The sequence below is a fragment of the Myotis yumanensis genome, unplaced genomic scaffold, assembly GCF_028538775.1.
Source record: "Myotis yumanensis isolate MYYU_CA2020_CCGP unplaced genomic scaffold, mMyoYum1.0.hap1 SCAF_2, whole genome shotgun sequence".
Taxonomy (NCBI): Eukaryota; Metazoa; Chordata; class Mammalia; order Chiroptera; family Vespertilionidae; genus Myotis; species Myotis yumanensis.
Window position 1 is genome coordinate 60,768,722 of NW_027223753.1, and position 22,430 is coordinate 60,791,151.

Genomic DNA, 22,430 nt, shown 5'->3' on the forward strand with positions numbered 1-22,430 from the left:
CTCTTCCTGGACCTACCTCTAAACTGTAACTGTGTTGCATGGTTCTATCCCCAAACCCTGTCTTTCTTAATATTTGCCATTCCTGGATTGTTTACCAAAACCCATGCTGTTAACACCTGCTACGGGGTAACCATATCAACCTGTCCAGCCTAAACTCACACCCTGAGCCACATGTTCAACTGCTGACCATACTGACCATCTGCCACAAAATCTCAAACTCCCCACAACTGGCACACCTCAATTATCAATCATAATCCTTCCATATCTGTATACTCCCCTCTCTTTGACTGTCCAGATTACTAGTAAAGAAGTCAAGACCCATTCTCTTTCTACTTTGGTGGCCCCAGTTGAGGTTTTTATCTCTCTGTCTCTCTGTCTCTCTCTCTCTCTCTCTCTCTCTCTCTCCCTCCTTCTCTCTCTCTCTCTCTCTCTCTCTCTCTCTCTCATTAGGACTATGGTGTTGGTAACAAAGTTCTGGAGTCTATCGTCTCCTTGCCTTCAGATTAATCATTCCAAAACACATATTAATTCATTTAAAAACACAGAGCCCTTCAAGTGCTCTCCAGTACCTACTTGTAAAATCCAGGATCTTTGTCATATTATGCAAAGTCTGTTGTAATCAATGGCATTTTTAAGAGTGTGCAGGGCATAGTCTGTGTGGCTTGGGCAGTGGTCATGACTTAGACATGCAAGTAAGCCCTGGAAACAGACTGCTTGGGCTCAAATCCTGGCTCCATTACTTATTAGCTCTCTGACTTTTGATAAATTATCTTATTTTCATTTTCCTTGTCTAAAAAATGGGGTCAAAAATAACACTTTCCTTGAGTAGAGATTTACTAGTGGGAAAGACTGAACTTTATAATTTGTGGAAAGCTCTTTTAAAAGTGCTTGGTACAGAATCATTGCTCAGCAAATGGTACATACTATTAATATTAATTAGTTAATATCAGCATCATCCTCTCATTAAGCTTCATATCTTCTATTATTTATCTATTTCTACATGTGGTGAACACCTGCGAGTGGTACAGAGCACATGTTCGAGCATTGCAAAGCTCTGGATTCACATCTTTACCTCTGATACTTAGTACCTCATGTTTGGAATAGGCAAAGCATTATCTCATTCACAGAGCTCTGTGAGCATTAAATGTGATAATACATGCCAAGTAATTATTACAGTATGTAATGAACATAGTAAATACTCCTGAATAGTACTATTATTATCATTTCTGTATCAATGGTGCTTTGTACATATAAAACATCTAATGACTGCTAAGTAACTTGCCAGGTTCTAATTTAGAGAAAACTAGTCTAATTGAGAAGACTTAGAGTGGTTGTGTTTTTATGCCTTAAGAGTAGTAATCTGCATGAATTATGGGATCAATTTGAGACCATTATGAAACTCAATCAATTAAAATGTCAATGTATTAAAACACAGAGTAATCATGTACTTTTTTTCATTGGCTAAATCTAGTTTAGGTTGAACTACTAGTTGCAAAACTTGATATTCAATTTGCTCAACTTCTTCATATCAGAACATTTTATTGACAATTATAATTTTCAATTTATAATTAAATTAAATAAAAACATGTTGAAAACCATAGTTTTATTCAATGTTTGAATTAAACTAGACATTATAGTTTATGGGCATTAGAATTTTAGCTGCAGGAGTTATTTATTAATGCCTACTTCACAAACGGGACGGTAATTGCCATGAGGCACAGAGTCTCTCTATTTGTATTATGTGTTTGGTACCAAGTAGGATTTCACTAATATTTATGAAATGAATGAAATTCAATTACATCTTGTAACATTTTAAATTGACCTAAATAAGGAAGAGATTTAAAATTCATCTTATATAGTAAATGTTTCTGTATATATGATTTGATTTTGTGACCATTCTAAATCAGGGTTGGCAAATTATGGCCTGCATGGAGAAACCAGCCGGTTTTTGTTTTTTGTTTTTTAACATATTTTTATTGATTTCAGAGAAGAAGGGAGAGGGAGAGAGAGAGATAGAAACATCAATGATGAGAGAGAATCATTGATTAGCTGCCTCCTGCACACCCCCTACTGGGGATTAAGCCCACAACCCAGGCATGAGCCCTGAATGGTAATCTAACACTGACCTCCTGGTTCATAGGTTGACGTTCAACCACTGAGCAACACTGGCCAGCCCCCAGGCTGTTTTTTTTAAGGCTTGTGAGTTAAAAGTTGGTTTTATGTTTTAAAATGCTTGGAAAAAATCCAAAGAGGAGTAATATTTTATGTGAAAATTATAGGAAATTAAAATTTCAGTGTTCATACATAGTTTTCTTGAATAACAAACATGTTCATTCATTTCTATATCATCTATGGATGATTTTGCCCTAAATGGCAGTTGCATAGTTGCAACTAAGATTGTATGGCCCACAAAGCCTAAAATATTGACTATCTCTCTTTATAAAAACGAATTTGCCAACATCTGCTTTAAATTAAACAAATAAAAAGAGACACTACGTAGTTCAACTTGCTTTTGATTTTGAATGAATCAAGATAAATGGCCACATGCATATTTTAGTCCGCTATTTAACTATAAATTATATTTAGATAATTTACTATCAATCAAAGATTATGAAGTCATAGCTACATAGTTGTTTAAACCAAATCACCCTATTAAAGATGAACTGGTATTAATAAAATATATACATTGTTTAATGTCAGATTAAACAATTTTTATTTTGAATTTTTTTTGTTTTCCATATGCTTTCATTTATATATACTTAAAAATATCTCATATGTGTGCATATGAGTGTGTTGTGTGTTTTTTTAGGGTAAAGCATTAAAATCTAAATTTTAAATTCAGACTTTTTAGAGGTATAATTATTCTAGTAACTTCAGAAATCTTACCTTTATTTGTTATATATTCCCTTTTCCCCTTCTATCTCAGCTCTCAAGCTTTAGGTCATTAAAAAGAAAAAAACCACTCTGGGTAATAATAATAACACTTTATATTTTGATAGTATATTGTATTCTTTTATTTTTAAAAAATTTCACATAGATCCTGGAAACTCAGTTTGTAAATGCATGTAAACTGAACTTAGTCTAAAACAGTGGTTCTCAACCTTGGCTGCACATTAGAATCACCTGGGAATCTTTTTAAAATCCTGATTGCTGGGCCTCATCCTCCGGAAATTCTGTTTCTTTGTTATGGGGTGGGGCCACAACATTAGTAACAAAGAAACAGAATTTCCGGAGGATGGGGCCCAGAAATCAGGATTTTAAAAAAGATTCCCAGGTGATTCTACTGTGCAGCCAAGGTTGAGAACCACTGGTCTAAACCATGCAAAGTTAGGGCATTATATGAGTCATTCTTGGAATTGGTATGAGGGCAGCTATGATACAGGTGAAGAAATTTTTAACCCTGCTTTTTTTTTTTTTTTCTAGCGTATTAATTCCTGTACTAATATCACAAACTGTTGACATGAATAGAGAAATGGAAGAAGAAAGCCTGTTCTTTAACTTTAGTAGTTGAAAGAAACACCATAGGTAATTAGAATTAGATTTTTAAAAACTTTGATGAAAGAATTCATCAAATAACATGTGGTATTTTTAACCATTTTTGTGTGTAACGTAAGTAGACACATATTATCTGTGGCTAAATTTGTCATAACATTTTTTGGCATTTACAGTCATATGCAATTTCTCATTTGCTGAGTAGCTTTCAAAACCATTGCCAATATATTGTTTTCTCCCTAATAGCAACTGTACTAAACTGGGTACAAGCTAAAATGCTCTAACAAAGAGAATCCAAAATAGAGATTTAAAATGATAGAACTGTCTATTCTTCTTTCAACAATTCAGAGCTTTGGGATCCAAAGCTGGTGAGAAGATGCTGCCATCCTCGACACGGAGCTGTCTCTCTGGGTTCACACTGGCGGTTCCAGTTATCATTTCCCAAGCAGAGAGAACAAAGTGCTTGGCTCGATCCTTTTTTTTTTTTTTTTTTAAGTGGAGGAGGCCTCAAATTGGCATATGTCACTTCTGCTCTAATCCTATCTAGACAAATGGCCGTACTAACTTGGGTGCGCAGGACGATGTTCCAACCACTGGACCACACCGGCCAGGGTGCATTTCAGTAATTTTCAAGGATAAACTCAGTAAGTAGAACCCATTAATTTCTAAATTTTGAATGATTTGCACTGACTTTGCCTCTTTCTTGGATGAGTAGTTTCTCTAGTAAGTACACTAGTATTAGATAGACAGTCTCTTGAATTTTTAAACTGACTTATTAAAAGAAAAAGCTCGAGTGAGAAAAAGCATACAATTACAAAGCCATCCTTTCCACTTACTATGAAGCTAGCCATATAAGGCTAATATTTAGTGTTATCAACAATGCCCAACGTCAAAGGTGTATGATTAAACGAAGGATACAAAAGGAGTGCCACATTTAAAACATCATTTACATGTTTTTTAGAAGAATGCAAATCAAAGACTAGACTGAAAGCCCAAGAGAAAATTGTATGTAAGCATATTTGAATTTCTATTCAGTTCCATTTGACCCTCAGGTTGTTTTTTTTCTCCCTTTTTGATAACCTTTTGCCCCCAGGCCTGCTGTGAAAAGAACAATGAAGCAGCCACTGGTGTTCCCCAAACTCTGTTAGTGACTCTTCCTGGGTCATTATTCTTCAGCTTCTACAGGGAGCATGAAAAATCTCCTTTCTGCTTCTCCCACCAGGAATCCAGGGCAAAGCTTTATACTCTGTGTCTTGTAGAGCAGAAGTCAGGAAACACGGGGCCCATCTGTGTACATCTTGTGTGCTGAATGGAAAACATTATCACCATTGCACATTAACGAGAACCCTTTTTCTGGCCAAGGCTCTCTCCCCACACAATGTAAGTGATATGGCAAAGATCTGAGGCTTCCATGAAATGACTGCTTCCAGAATGGCCTCTTCTAGCGTCAAAAAAGCGGGGGAACCTGGACCATTTTCAGGGACTTAGTCCATGAATCTGCTTGCTGGGCTGGCGAAATCTTTGTACTTTAAAGTTTTCAGCTTTTCATCAAAAGAAGAAGAAAGGTAAAAAAAAGGAGAAAGGATTCAAAGAAGTGATGTAAATGCCAGGATTGAAGTTTTGATACTGATTTTCTATCTCTATTCTGCTTTTTTAATCATGAAGCCGAACTCTCTTTTTTTTTTTTCATTTGTAGTTTCCTTGCTTCTTTGTAAACTCATTAGTCTGTGAATCCAGAGTAGATTTTTATTCAGGAATCAGGCTTCAAATGCCAGGAACATCAGCGATTCTATGAGGTAATAAAACCGTTATCCAAACCTGCAGACTGCCTTCTAATGAGCTGGCATGCTCCTTAGGAAATCCAGGCTTTGCTGGGCACTAGTGGCCTTAGATTCTGAGTACTGTATTTATTAGCATATGCAATCATTCATTACTTGATCAGAATCAGAAGGTTATGAATCAAAAACAAAAACTGAAGAATATATATTTAACCTGCTTAGAAGCGAAGGATTATGCTTTACAGATGACATATCTAGATATCTTCTGTGAATAATACTTTTCCACTTCATTTTATGTCTTCCTTCCAGGTGCCTATCTTTTCCTTTTATTTAGTCAAATTCCCATTTTTGACCTTTTCTTTTTTTTTACTCTGTTTACCTCCTTTGGTATTTTCTTCTTATGGATGAGTGAGAAGAGTGACCAAGTTTTGGAGTGCTCTGCTAAACTCCACAACAATTGCATAAGTATAATGAGTAAGGATGCTTTGCTCAGATGCACACTTATTGAATATCTACTAGGCAGCAAATACACTGTCACCTGCTAAGAATACACACAGTCATACTCTTTAAAAAAAAATTCTCACCTGAGGATATGAAATTAGGTGATCTGAAATAGTGACCCATAACTGCCACCTATTCCTATGTGATATTAAGCAAACAATTAACCTCCAGTTCTGGGGTTCCTTGTCTTTCAAATAAAGATGTGTAATTTACCTCACAGGGCTGTTGTGAAGAATGAAAACACACATGTTAGAGCATTTTGAAACTGTAAGGGGCTATTTGAATGTGAATTATTTTAAGTGTCTTGGTTGTGAATATGTGAAAGATTCCCAATGTTTATGGATAAAAGTGTTGACTCTTCTGAGATAAGAATATGTTGAGAAGGGAGTATGTGGCTTTGCCAGTTCTGTAACTGGAAACCTGGATTGTGAGCCAAGACTTCTGTCTAAGGGAATGACAAGTGTGTCAAAAAGAAGAAACTGGCTACAAAATATAGTAATTATATTTTACTTTATTGTTGGTGGAATATCATTTGCAAGGAAATGAAATTCATTTCTCTCTATGTATTCTGTACTCTCAGAGGTTAGGTACTTACAAAAATAGGGTAAATTAAGAGGATCTCATTCCGGATGTTGACAACTTAAAAGGAACATTGGAAAGATGGAAAAATTTCTAAGGAGAGTCATAAAGACAATGAAAGGGTTCGGGCATGGGACTTGTAGGGAAAAGGTTCTGGGATTATTCAGTTTGCTAAGGACAAGGCTAAATGTAGAAAAATGGGAATGAGTAATATACCAAGGATAAAAGAACATCTGTTTTCCATGTCTAAGAAAAATCAAAAAGGAACTGGGCTAAAGCTACAGGATAAAAATTTAAATTAGCAACAAGAAAGAATTTCCTGACAGTGAGGGTTGTTGGGCATACAGGACTTGCTGGAATCCTCTTTGCATATCTTAAAAAAATGTTTTCATTAAAATAGAATGGTGTAGGTGTTGACCTTCCTGAATGTAGGATAATAGATCATAGAATTTTTAAATAACATTTCTAATTTTTTGATTCTTAAGTTACTCTGGTAAAATAAAAGAGAATGCTGACAAAAATTGTCCAAAATGAAAAGGTGTTTATTTTTATGGGACAAACAAAAAATGCATCTTGATCCCAATTATTCTATATTGTATTATTATTCAATAAGTAAATTATTGCTTGGAATATGCAAGAATATGGGTATGTTTAGAAAGATCTAATGGAAGATTCATTAGAAATTGTCTCTGTCTGAATTCTTTCAACTCTGGAGTGACATAGTATAGGTCACACGAAGTGTGGGGAAGACTGTTAGCTATTTATTAAATACTTGTTACGTGTTTTTCCTGTGCTAGGCTATATTTCCCAACCTCACTTGTACGGATGTGTAGCAATATGCTTGAATTCTAGCCAATGGAATGTGAATGTGGTAGATATTATATGTGCCATTTCTGGGTCTCTCTCTCTCAAAAAAACAAAAGGGTAAGTACACCTCCACTCTGTTTCCTCTTCTACCTGGTGAAATATGGCCATAATGAGGTCCTAAAAGATGGCTGAGCCACAAGCTGGAAGGGGCCTGGGTGTCTGAGTTACCATGTAGAAGGCCATCTGCCTACTAGTAACATCTGTCTCAGCTTGTTGTACTAATAAGAAGGAACTTTTATTTTATTTGATCATTTTACAGTTTTTAGATTTGTTTCTTCTGCAGACCTGAATGAGACATGAATGGCCAGGACCATCTCATTATATTTTTTTCTTCTCAAATACTGTTCAAATACTTTTCTTCTCCTTGTTTTAGTTTCTTTTACATAAAATAATAAGAGTAATGAACTCACTTTTTTTCTGTATTGAAATGATGAATGACTGCATGGTGATCTATAGTTTTATTATTTAACCTAAAGAAAAAAAAGTTTTTCTAGTTGTTGAATAATTATGTTAGAATGTATTTGTTACAATATGAAGATTGTAACCCATTTTACTCTATCTTCAAAGAAAAGCAATAGAAAAAACTTGAAAATATAGAAGGGGGCCAAAGATTTACTACAAAGAATTATTTGCAAATGAATTTTTCAAACAAACCCCATTAAAAACATGATATTATTTTCTCTGTAAAGATTTTCTTTAGTATGCTTAATAATTATTATTCATAAGCAAGCTGTATTTATGTTCTACCTGTGAGAATTTTACATTTTCTCTTCTCTACTAGGGACTAATAGTACAACTAGTACTTTTATGGAGAAAAACCTATTTGCATTATATTTAACTATGTTTTTGTGAAATTGAAATATAAACTAAAAGAGATTTAAAGAACTTTCTAATTATATTTCCTGACTATGGACACTGTCAATCACAAATATATGGAAACTAGAGGCCTGGTGCACAAATTCGTGCACAGGTGGGGTCCCTAGGCCTGGACAGAGATCAGGGCCAATTGGGGCCTGCCAGCTGGGGGGAGGGACTGGGGGAGGTTGGCTGGCCACGGGAGGCTGGCTGTGGAGTGAAATGACCACCAGGGGGCAACTCCTACATTGAGCATCTGCCCCCTGGTTGTCAGTGTGCATCATAGCGACTGGTCAACGGGTCATTCTGGTTGTTCAGTCATAATAGTCATTTAGGCTTTATATATATAGACTAGTGCATGGGGTGGGCGGGGGGGCTCCCTCAGCCCAGCCTGCACCCCCTCTCCAATCAGGGACCCTTGGGGGATGTCTGCAGTCAGACATCCCTCTCGAAATCTGGGACCGCTGGCTCCTAACCGTTCACCTGCCTGCCTGCCTGATCGCCCCTAACCCCTCTGCCTGCCTGCCTGCCTGATCACCCCCTAATCTCTCTGCCTGCCTGCCTGATTGCCCTAACTGCCTCTGCCTGCCTGTCTGATCACCCCTAACTGCCCTCCCCTGCCGGCCTGATCTCACCCCCAACTGCCCTCCCTGCCAGCCTGTTCTCACCCAGTCTCTGTCTCTCTTTGTTTTTCTCAGCAGTCCTCCAGGCCTCCTTGCCTCCCTGTGTCCTTCTTCCTCTTCTCGGCTGGGAGGGGGCACGGACAGTGGGGGCCGCTCCACTCTCTGTCCACCCTCCCTTCCATCCAGGTCTCTTCAGGCCCAGTCTGTTTTGTTTCCTCATTCTGAGAGAGGCTCTGAGAGCGAGCTGGGAGGGAGGGAAAGAAAGGGAGAAAAGGCTGTGAGCTGGTTGACGCTGTGTGTGTCTGTGCGTGTGTGCAGTTGTGAGTGAATGTGAGTGCCGGCCCCGCCACCCCGGTCCCTGTCTCCATTGCCACAAGTCCCCACCCACCAGAACCTGCTGCGCATGCAGCCTGGGCGTTAGGTTGAGTCTCCAGTCGTTGTGGATGTGATGGACCCAGGGTTTTTATATATTAGGATAATGTAATATACAGCACTTTGACTCTTAAGGCTGGCCCCACTTGACAGGTGAATAAACTGAGATTTAGAGAGTTTAAGTAACTTTCTTAACATTACATCATTAGTAAACAAAAGCACCAGGATTTCAGTGTGGGTCTGGTGAAGAACTATGAACTGTCTGAGACTTTTTCTTGAGGCTAACAAGAAACAGTCTCATGCATGCTGGCAGAAGACTTGAGACTCTTGGGTCAGAGACAAAGGACTTTATCATTCATATTAATAATAGTCGTCACAGTATCAGCATTTTCCCGAGCCACCATTTCAACAGAATGATAGTAAGGGGGCCAGGTGTCACGGGCACATGCAGTGAGCTGAGTTTTAAGAGAGAAAAAGCTGAGTTGAGGAAACACATTTTTTTCTTTTTTATAATGGGCACAAAGTATGGCTGCCTTTTGCTCTGGGGGGAAAATGAAACCTCGATCTTCCAAGGCTGTTTGCTATTTAATCATTCTTGCAAAGATAGCTCAGAACAAAGTCAGTCAGTGCCACTGTTCGAAAGGCATGCAGAAATGGGAAAGACCCATGCACAATTGTCTCACCACATACTTTCACTGTAAAACTCCTATTATCAGCCACTAGACCACACTGACTTGGTAATATTTCAGCTGGCAGTAAAACATGATGTTGAAATGGTTTGCTATTGAAATGGAAGCATTTCAATAATATAAATTTCCACAATTGAAATGCCATTGGTAGTCACGCCATTGAATCTTGGAATGAATCACACGGAGGGAGGTGCACATAGGTCTACAGATGTATAGGCAGGGCTCATTTTCTGCAACTTCTTCTGTCTTTATACACTTTTATCCTGTACTTAGCAGCCTGCCTGAAGGAAGAAAGAGAAAAAAACAGGAGACTCTAAGCTCAGTTTGAAGAGAACAGCTTCTCTAGGTTTTAGATTGCATGTCAGTCTTCTTTTTTTTTTAATGCATTTTTTTTATGGATCTCAGAGAGGAAGGGAGAGGGAGAGAGAGATAGAAACATCAATGATGATAGAATCATTGATCAACTGCCTCTTGCATGCCCCACACTGGGGATCGAGCTTACAACCCAGGCATGTGCCCTGACCTGGATATCAAACTGTGGCCTTTTGATTCATAGGCTCAACCACTGAGCCACTCGTCAGTCTTGACAGGTTGCTGCTAATGTGCTTAGGTCTCTTCATAGCATCAAAAGGATAGAAGCTACCAGGTGGAAAGGGCAGTCTGGTCTCCCGAGCTTAGATAAATTCTGCTTACTCAACTGGTGTCCTTGGGTAAATTTTACCTCCATCTCTGGGAGTTCCATTAGCTTTAAGGTGAGGGTGACCCTTGTCAAACTCATCGAACAGTACCTGCCCAATAATAAGCAATCTGTTAACATTAGTTATTACTAAAAGTAGCAGAAGTCTGGCATGGCTAAAAGTTATACTGAAACATGCTTTTAATACCTGGAAATCCCATAAGAAATATCACTTTCAGCTAAAGTCAGTACAAGGAGGAATTTTAAATTGACAGTTGCATTTTTATTATTTAAAAAGGTAGAAATAATATTTGTGATGATAATGTTAATGCAGCTGCCTTTAAATCCCAGAATGAAACTCAACTGCCTTCATTTATGCATTCCCCCCCCCCCCGAAAAAAAGGAACTCTTTTGTTAAGCCTCACTTAGTCCATCCTAAAGCACCTTTCAGTCAAAGAACAGCTTCTCATTAAGGGAAAAATGATTATTAACATCCTCATTTTGCTTCCTCTCGTGAATTATTTGCATTCAGAAATGTGCATGGCATTAGTTTCAGGGTAAATGCAAATATGACAGCGGGATTTCTCACCAAGCTCTTTTTTATTATTAGCTCTTTTTATGTACTCCATTTATTATTCCCTCCTCATTTTTCACATTGTATTAAAATGTTAGATTTCTTAAAATAATAATATCTCTTTCATTTGGTAATTGTCTCAGCCCTGTCTACAACAGTCTACATCATACAGGGCCCAGCTATAATTTGGAATGGCTTATCACGACGCTTTGTCTTTGCTTAGGGGCTGCCCAGGAATAAGCTATCCTGGTAACTGAATCCCTCTCTCCCACGGAGAATGTGATTACTCCAGGTGAGGCTCAGGGGCTTGCGAAAGAGGGCAGTGGTGTGAGGAAGGCTTCTGCTGTGAGTGCTGGCAGTGTATTTACAGTCTGGGGCTTAAAGATAAATTAAGATTTTTTTCCCCCTCTCAGCTTTGAAAAGTGTCCATCTGTGGTGCTTTTTAAATACAACAGCGCGCACTGTATTTTTCTCTCGATGCCGTGAAGGCATTTTGTGAGAGAGCTTTGTTTGCTGCATCCAGTGTCCGCCCTCTGAGGAGTGAGTGAATTGGGAGGCTAAGTATTCTTAGTCAGAGGGTAGTGGGCACAGCTAGGTTGGTGTAGAATCCGGGAATCGGGGGTATGCTTTCCACTGGGGTCTGCCTTGATAAACTGATTATAATTATTTTGTTTTTCCCTGGTCCTAAAAAAAAAAAAAGGTAATAGATCTGACTAATAAAATGAAACTAATAAAATCATTTGATCATTTTGATTCACTGCACTTCACTGTACCAGCTTCCCTGTTGCCTCACAAATTGTTGCTGTCAAATCATTTTATATTTGTTTCTTTTGGATATGACTTAACGTCTCCCTTTCTCTCCCCTTGTTACTGTCCATCATTTCACTTCTTTCTTCCAGGGAGCAGGGGGATGATTGATGATCAAGGCTCAAAGGGAGCTATCCAGTAGATCATACAAATGTGTCTGTTCTTCAAAAGGCATAGTGTGCAACATAGAGATGGTCTGATAAGGCTCTTACCGTAGGATGTGCTTCTTGGCGCATTGCGAACTCCAGGACAGAGTAATTAGCTCTTGCACTTCTGCCGTGTGATATGCAAATTGCTGCTTTGCAGAGTATGAGGTGAGAGGGTACTGACTTCATCATGATCTGGAAGACAGTAACATGAGTCAGCGTCCAACTCAGCATTCTGCTGGTACAGGCCCGCAGTGGGACTAGTTCTCCCCCGTGTTTGAGAATGCCTGCCTTGTACCAGTTTCATTACAAAGCTCTTGTGAATAGTAGGTCAGCATATACCAGCAGCACTTTGCAGGTAGGAAAGGGGGATACATCGTTTCTCACAACTGCCAATGGGTTACTGGACAGCGTACCCCATTCGGCCTAAAGTAGGCATGCGATTTTGAGTAGTTCCGATGTGCCCAGCACTTTGCTAGATGGCTTACAGACATTATTTCATTACATTTCACAACAAGGCCATGAGGCAGTTTTTATATTATCTTCATTGGTACAAGAGGAAGTTGAAAAGCAAAGATGGTAATCAGAATTGCCCAAATTTTTCATCTCATAGAGCACCTGGGATATTAGATCTCTGTGGTACACTGAGGAAGGGGGGTGAGGGTGCTTGCATACAGGCCAGAGTCTGCGCAAACCTGAGACCCTTTGCAAAACAGCAATGTGCATTGGATGGGAATTTGGTGAGATCTTCTCCTCCCCCTCCTCCTCCTTCTTCTTCTTCTTCTTCTTCTTCTTCTTCTTCTTCTTCTTCTTCTTCTTCTTCTTCTTCTTCTTCTTCTTCTTCTCCTTCTTCTTTATGAGTATTTGTATTCTTTATGGAGTCACTTGTTCATATGATTGGCCTTTTTTTCACCCTAAATTTCATTTTGCCCCTATTGATTTGTAAATCCAATCTAGGATATGGAGGTGGCAAGATGACAGACTGGATTCAAACTCCCTGGGTTTATGTATGGGCACTTTTCATGTATGTCTCATGCTTATGTTCTGCCACTTGTTAATGGTGACTACTAGCCAGTTACCTAGCCATCTTTCCCTCAAAAGACAATTATAATAGAACCACCCCTTGGGTCTCTAATGAAATAGCACTTGTAAACCAGTGAGAACAGTGCCCTTAAAGAAGAAGCACTCATAATATTAGTTATTATATCATGGATATTAGCACTTTGTTATATATATTACACATATTTTTCCAATTTACCTTTTTTTGGGTCAACTTTATTTGTGAGGTTTTGATATATGTAAAACTTTTGGTGAAAAATGACTGGAACAAATCCACAAAAGTGAAAAGAAACTATTAAAAATGCTTGTTTAAAACAGGTATGCAGTTAATAGCAGAGATAAAATCTATGTAAGTAAAAAGACATCCACGACTATTTCGATGACATTTCATTTATTCTTTTATCTATACACTAGAGGCCCGGTGCACAAAATTTGTGCATTGGGGGGGGGGGGTCCCTCAGCCTGGCCTGTGCCCTCTTGCAGTCCAGGACCCCTTGCTCCTTACTGCCCACCTGATCGCTGCTCCTTACCGCTCGGCTCACTGCTCCAAAGAGAGGCTCCTGCCAAAGCCGCTGAGCTGGGTAGCCATGAGCTTGGCTTCTGGCTGAGTGGTGCTCCCCCTGTGGGAGCATACTGACCACCAGGGGGCAGCTACTGCATTGAGCATCTGCCTCCTGGTGGTCAGTGTACATCATAGAAACAGGTTGTTCTGGTCTTTCTGCCATAACAGTCACTTAGGCTTTTATTATATAGATTCCAGTGATTTCCTTCAAGGAGGAAAGCAAATCATCTATGTTACATTTGCCAGTTGATTTCTTCCCGCTTTCCCCCTCTCTATGTGCACTTTGATAGTCCAGGATGGAGAAAGCATATTTATCTCATAGGAACTGCAGTGCTCAGGAATGCTTGATTTTGATGCCCTCACTGTAAAGTACTATGAGGTACTCGATGTCATCACTCAAAACCCTGGCCAATTCTATTAGGATCCATGGAGCACAGGGGTTACGGCAACTATTTAACTGCCATCCAGGCAACCACCCAAGGGAACTGAGCCAATAGATTGAGAGATGATGTCGCTGTTGAAGGATGGTCCCTATATGAGTGTTGTTATGTGTATTATGTGAATGACAGGCTAATACAATTCTTCATCCACAGAGAGTGGGTAAGAAAAATACACTTCAAATGGAACCAGTAAGACTCATCATCCGCTCAGAAGATAGATTGCAATCATTTTTTAACTTAGTGTAATGGTCTCTTTCTGATTTATGTGTGTGTGTGTGTGTGTGTGTGTGTGTGTGTGTGTAAACATTTCTTGGAAGGATAACCGCTCAATTAAAAACATAGACTTGGCAGACTTGTCCTATTGTTTTATATACCATACTATATATGATAATTTTTCTATTTAGATTATCTGGTGTTTGACAAACCACAACTTTTCCACAGAAATATTTCAGAGGTCCAAATCTCCCCCTCCCTACCCCCCCAAAAGGAACTCAACCATGAAAAATATAAATACCTCAGACCTCTGAAAGTGGTGATCTCTTTGATTTGAATTTTAGTGAAAGGGTTTATTCTTTAGGGATCTCTGGTTTATATCACCCCAATTTCCAATAAGGTACCATGATTTGTATAATTAACAACTATACATGTCAATAAAAAAAATCTATACATGCCACATTTTATATGCCCATAAAGAAAATTACCACAGTGGGGCATTTAAAAAAATGCTCAGAAAAACTAAATATATTCTATCAACAAATACAGTTAATCAGTGTTTGGAGGCCCAGGAAGTTTTCCATATGTTCTCAATCCTTTAGGTGATTCTGGCATCTATTGATGAAACTCTAGGCCAAAGATTCCTTTAAGTCACATGGATCTGCCAGATAGGATCTGGCAAGGATTTCCTTATTTTATTACAACCTGTATGGGGACTAGTGTGAAAAACTATATGGCTGAGCATATGAATACATCTACTGTCCCTATCAAAAAGGTAGCTATCATCAGCATAATTTTGGTCCTGAGGCAATGCCTGTCTTAAGTTTCTCATGATAATATTGAGAAGAATATTTGGCTGGTACTGCACAAAAATAGAGTTATTTATATATGAAGAACTTAAGGGAATATTCTAATTGTTGAAATAACTCAAGAAACATCCATCTGGATTAGTATTAATGCTTGCTGGTTTGTGCACATCTAAGTTAAATATAAACAGATCCTTTAATGTCTAAGAGCTTAATATGAGTGGCATATGCATAAACAGATTGAAAGATATACAGACAAATGCCAACATCAACCAAAAAAGTAAATTGAACCAAATATTTGCATGATGTACAATTGTTTGCGCAATGCTAGGAAAGTGCAATTTGAGACATGAAACGTGTCTATCAGAATATCTGTTATTGAGGGAGAAATAATCCCATTAATTCTAGTTATGCATAGAGAACTTTCTAAGGCAATAGTTTTGCTATTTGAAGGGCCTAGCATGGCATGTGAACCATAGTAGATGCTCAGTAATTTTTTTTTTCTTTGTAGAAAGAATGAAGGAAAGTTTGGGAAAAAAGAGGGTTTTAGGTATGTGTAGTAAGAAGATTTAGGACCTAGGAAAAGTGGACAATTTGATTGAAGGTCCTGAGAAAATATCTTTGTTAAAAAAACAACAAAACATGCCAATAATCAGAACATTAGAGAAGAGAGAGAGGGAATGGGAAAAATAAAATGCAATTTTAGTTAAATGCTTCTCAAACTTTGATAACATACTTTCACCTTGACTGTATAAATCCTTGTATTTCACAGGCATAATAGTGGTTAATTAATTAAAGTGAAATTTCTCAACTCCTATTCTCGATGGCTTGAAAAGGAGGAAGCTTCTTTGCTCAGGATGATATGGAAGGGATCGCGGGAACTTTTACCCTCCCTGTCTGATGTCATGCCTATAAAAAACCTATCGGAAGGAGCCATAGTGAGTGAAAACCATTAATTTTCTCTTGTCAGATTTTTACCTTTGTCGTGATGGTGAAGAGCTTTGTTCCACACCAGTGGGACCGTTCAGTGTCAGGTGGGGGGAGTTTGAATTCCAGTAGGATTGTGCTCCAAAGGAAGTGTGGCTAATCGTAATGCCAGGGTTGTCTTGATGATGTTGAGACATTCAACCTGGCCAGACAATGAGGTTCAGAAGAAATCTGCCCTGACAGGGCTAGGCTCCCTTCAAAGCCCTTGAAGGGACACAGTCAGGAAAGCAGAGAAGGAAGTGGGAAAAATAAAATGCATAACCATTGAGGAGGCAATCTGATTACAAACAACAGAATTCCACTCCTTAAAGTGGGCATTTTAAAATTTATGTATTTTATGATCTACTCTTTCAGTTTCTGGCTGTCTACTAGGTTAGGTTTTCAGGAGGGAGAAATGACAAGCCCTTCCCCATCTGAGGGAGCATGGTCTTTGAATCGCATCCACATCTAAATTCTAGCTTTGTTTGTTAGCAGCTATGTGGCTTTGGGCGAGTTACTTCACCTTTTGGGGTCCCACTTTTCTGTTTTGTAAAATGGAGATAAAAGGGTCTATCGAGCAGGACTTTTCTAAGAATTTGATGTTATAAAATCGCCTAACACCAGCACCTGCGAAATGTTAGATTCCTTTACAAAGAAGAAAGTGGGGAGTAAAAAGAATCCAGTTTTGAAAGAAAGAACCAAATACTTAAAGTTTCTGTGCATTTCTCGAGTTTCAGCAATAATAGTGAAGTTCAGCAATAAACCAAATCTGAAAATGTAGCCAAAGGATATAATCACGATATTGTACAAATATTTATTTATTTATTTATTTTTTATTTTTTAAAAATATATTTTATTGATTTTTTTACAGAGAGGAAGGGAGAGAGATAGAGAGTTAGAAACATCGATGAGAGAGGAACATCGACCAGCTGCCTCCTGCACATCTCCCACTGGGGATGTGCGCGCAACCCAGGTACATGCCCTTGACCGGAATCGAACCTGGGACCTTTCAGTCCGCAGGCCGACGCTCTATCCACTGAGCCAAACCGGTTTCGGCGATATTGTACAAATATTTAAAAGAATGTTACTTGCAGTTTTGTTTATAATGGAGAACATTATAAATGATCGAAATGTTCACTATGGGATTGCTTAAACAGACTGGCAAATCCATTTGATGTAATACTAAGCAGTCATTAAAAATATCTTGTAGCTGGATACCTGAAGGGGTGGGAACATTGACAGTGTGCCACCGGGGGGAGGGGGGAAGCCTCATTTAATTACTACAGGATTCCAGTTTTAAAAATTGAACATAATATAAACCTTTAGGAACTACCCAGAAAGTAATATACCTACATGTTAAAGCTGTTATGTGGTTGGGGTGATATTGTGTGTGATTTTATTAATTTTGGGGGTCAGTTTTGATGTCTCCTGATTTTTCAACAACAGTAAAATTTTTTTATAATAAAATATATTTTAAAATAATTAGTCCTTCACTTATACTTTAAATAATAGTATAATTAATGAGTGGCACAGTTCCTTAAAAGCCAAAACTCAATATTTAAATAATTACTAAGTGAATTACATTTCTGCACATGTCTCAAGAAAAACAGGTGAATTTGTAAAGTTGGCAATGCATATTATAAGGATATCTGTCTTATTTCTAGTTTAAACAGGTATTTTATATTATACATTTTTATTGACCATAAATATTTTCATTTATATTAGAATTAACTCTTCTGAATGGATCAAGATAAAAAATGCTTGGTTTTCATTTGGTCATTTACATAGAAGGATTATTTTTATATGTTAAAAATATTTTGCTTTTATTTAGAAAATTAAATACATGTGAAATTGCCTAACGCAGAAGCTAAATGATTAATGCATGCTTTTCAAATTTGAATTCAGTAGAAAATAATAGTGGTTTGAAATATGTGTTAATTTATCTACTTATTCATTTGTTTTTTTTTTCACTAATTATACCTTTCTTCTATTCAAATGTAGCTACCATTTAGAATAGAAACATGTAATACAACATTTAAAATATAGTTTTAAATGTAATAAAATAATCTAGGAGTCGCTATATTCTTACTAGTCTTCAGCCTCACTTTTAGACTAATTGAGTCATACAACTGAAAGAAAAAAGGCTGCATTTGTTTAAACTGGATTCCATTAATATAACTGTGGACTTTGTTATAAGGAAGTTGTATTTGGATAGTTAGTAATTTGGAGAATTTAGGGAATCAGATTCTATTATAATACTAAAACTTTAGTATTATAATAGATCTCTGAGTCTGGAGTTAGATGATATAAAGCATTATTTGTTATCACTGGGTCAACATAGTAAATATTGTGTCCAAAAAATTGTCTTTAAAAGCTAATCAGTCAACTGTAGTTACTTTTTTTTTCTAAGAAGTCCCATGATTTATTTCTATAAAATCACTTTTATTGGATCTGATTTGTCCACTTATAAGACTAAAAACAGATGACCATTTTAAAATTCAGTACACTGACATAGGCCTGAGGAGTAAAGGCAGTTAGTGATTAAGAATGCACAGCAAGGGATGTGCACACGGCTTTAATAAATATCCTACCACATTATCCTTTGATAGATTCAGAAACAGATCTCATGGGCGACACATAACTCTGACTGCAGTTGATTTCAGTTATCATAGATGTCCTGCTATCAGGTGTTTAAATATTTAAATAGATTTAAAATAGATTTTATACATGCTATATGTATATGCATATATATAATATAAGAAGTTATAACATTTATTGAAATTTAAAGTTTTCTTCCTTTGAATTTTATACAAAAAATATTTCTATATGAGGAAAATAGACAAATATAGTATAAGTAAGAAAAAATATTAAAGGAAAGAGAATAATCATACAGAGGTAATAATCTCTGTTAACATTTTGACATATTTTTTCAATCAATAAATCTCTCTCTCACCACACACAAAAGATAAACGCACACACAAGTGTACATGCATCCAATGAGTACAGTAGTTAAATAATTCCAATTTATGTATAAAGTTATAATTCCTGCTTTTTATCCACATAATATTATATCACTTGGTCCATTATATCATATAGTATTATCGCATACTATTGGATACTTAAATTTATCATTTGTCACTAAACATTTTTGTTGGCCACATAAATAGTCCATTGTATGGATAAACTTTAATTTACTTAACTATTATAATTTAATATTCAGGTTTTATTAAAGATTTACTATTACAAACAATATTCTGATGGACATGTTTAGCATACATCTTTGTATATTTCTAGTAATTGCTGTGTCAAAATTTTTATATGTATATAAATTTGTTTAAATACATTCTCAAAGTCAATATCAATGTTTTTCAATGAGGCATGACCAACATGAAATATGTGTGAATTATTATTATTACTTTTTATTTTATTAAATTTATTGGGGTGACATTGGTTAATAAAATTATACAATTTTCAAATGTATAATTCTATAATACATGTGTATTGCATTGTGTGTTCACTACCCAAAGTTGAGTCTCCTACTGTCACCATATGTTTGACCCCTTTTTCCCTCTTCTACCTCCCCTTCGTCCTCCTTTCCTTCTGGTAATCATCATACTATAATTTAGTAAGGTGATTTTTCTCTGCCTTTAAAAAAAGTTGATGAGACAGAGAGAGAGAGAAACATCAATTCTACCCCCCCCCCCCCCAGCCCCAGACATCTAAACTGGGGATCAAACCCACAACCTGGGCATGTGCCCTAACCAGAAATTGAACTAGATACTTTTTTGTGTACAGGATGATGCTCCAACCAACTGAGCCACAACAGCCAGGGCACATGTAAATTATTTTTAAATGTACTTTAAGTAAAGTAATAATGCTCCTTCATTCACTTAAGTATCTATTGAGTACCTGTTACGTCAACACTGTTGTGGATGGTGGAGATCTATCCTTTCTTTCAGTACCAGTTTATAATGATGCTGTTCCAATTGCCTTTGCCAACAACATCTTTGTTAATTATATGCTGCAAAATTCAATGGTAATATATATATATTCATCAGTATTTGACACAATGAATTAACCACTCTTCTCAGGACATGTTCTTTTCTTTGTATGTATCTGAGACACCACTCACTCTTGGTTCCTCTTTGATTTCATTGGCTACTCTTTCTTTGCTGGTTTATCTTTATTTTCCTGACCTATATATATTTAAGTGATGTAGGGATAATTCCTCAAACTTCTCTATGATATTCACAAGCTAGATGATCTCATCTGCCCCATAGCTTTAAATGCCATCTATTTCCTAACAAGAGCCAAATTTATTTTCTACCTCTGACTTCTCCTACATTTCAGACATACATGGCCCATTTGATCTCTCCACTTGAATATGTAGTAGATATTTTAAACTTCTGTTGAGAGCTGAAGTACTGACTTCACACTTTCCCACTAACTAAACAAACATACAGCCTGCCTCTGCAGTTGTTTCCTGCTCCCATGCCCCCAATAAGTGGTAACTCCATTCGTCTAATTTCTCTGTTTAAAACCTTGGAGCCACCATGTCATTCATTCAACAAACAATTATTCCAGGCTCTGTTGTCAATTATGGGGATTAATCAGTTGTGCTCATGCACACGCCCACAACCTCTTAAAATAGAGTTTATATTTTAGTGAACTCTATTTCTGTCTCTTTCAGCCCCCATCATTCCATCAGAAAATTCTGTTGACTCTACTTTCATAATAAATCTAATGCTGGCCACTTTCTGTATCTATACCCCTTTCCATCTAGTCCAAGCCATCACCTTTCTCCTGGACTGTTGCATTAGCCTTCTAACTGGTCTCTTTTACTTCTGTCTTTGGCTCAGCAAAGATTTTTGTTGATACAATATCCAGAGGGACCTTTTAAAAACTGAAGCCATATCGTGTCACTCTTCAATTTAAAATCTTTCCCATTTCAAAACAAAATCCAAAGTCCTTACCATGAACTTTTAGACCCATAGTAGGAACTCAACAAATATCTAGGATGAAAGGCTGGATGAAAAGGTTAAAGGGATATGACTTACAGGCCCTGTGTGGACAGCCCTTCCCAACTTAATTCCAAAGCCAAGATCAAGCTTGTTATGATGGCTGTGATTAAGAACTAGTCAACCTAGTTTTTGACATTAAGACCAATCTGGTTAGATGTGGCCATGGATGCTTCAGGAAGATCTTTTCAGTGGGAGGAAGGAGATTGATTTGAAAGAGAGGCTTTACTCTTAGCATTTACCATCCTCTTTTATGTGGCATTGAAGAGCTATAAAGTCAGATGCTCAAGTATGTTTCAATCTAGCCATATAAAATTCTTGATTTATTTGAATCATATGTATATATTGCCCAATAGTTACGGGTATCAGTCACTCCGCACCTACCTCATCTGTTATCGTTAACATTAATCGGTTGACCAAGCTTGGCAAGCTACCCAGACTTTAATCCATAAGTGGAAACAAGAAAAAAAAAATCAATTCTTTTTGGTTTATATGTGTGAAATTAAAACACTTCTAGTTTAAAATCCCTGCCTGGCCTAAAAGAACTCAGTTTGCCTCACTATCATTTTAAAAATAGAACCATTTGTTAGAACATTCCTGTTAATGTGTTGATCAGTAGCAAATTTCAGTTAGTGGTATTTGGTATTAATTTTAGTAGCTAGCTCAGTGGTTTGCCATACTAAAGGCCTGTTTGCTGCTTTCTTTTTAAAAATGGGAGCAATTATTTGTACTTTTGAGAGTGGTAGGAGCAACCAAACACTAAAAACAGGAATTATGAAATTAGCTGCAGGTCAATTACAGAGCAGGGACAAGTCATGAACATTTCCTCTGTCTGGCCTGCTGCTGCCCTCCTTCCTGAAGTGGATGCGTTATTTACTTGAACGGGTGACATGTTGGAGAGCCCCTTCTCTCACCCGGTTCCACGTCTCTTCAGTTTGAAATGCCAATTGAGGGCTTTGTTTGATGCTGCACTTTGGTTCCGGAGACAAACCTATTAGAACCATAGCTGAGAGTAGAAAACGCATTATGTCAGGGCCACCTGTTAAATGTGAGGTGTAACCTTTGGACTGGGTGACAATTTTGTGGTTATTAATTCTACTTTCATGTCTTTGAACAGTAAGCTGCCTCTGTGCAAAGGTACTCTCAATTCATATATTTAATGAGGAAAATGTTTTGAATTGGCAAGTGCTATTTGTTATTACTACCTAAAATACATATACTAGTATCCATTCCTCTCAAAAAAATAGCCAACAACAAAAAAAATGACCAGATTTACCTTTGGAGAAGACAAAGAGGGGAAAAATAATACATGAGGGAAAGGGCTCTAAGCAAAATCACATTTAGTGATCAGATTCTGTTTTCTTGGCTGCTGTTGCCAAGGCATCTGCAATTATTATCTTTTTTTGT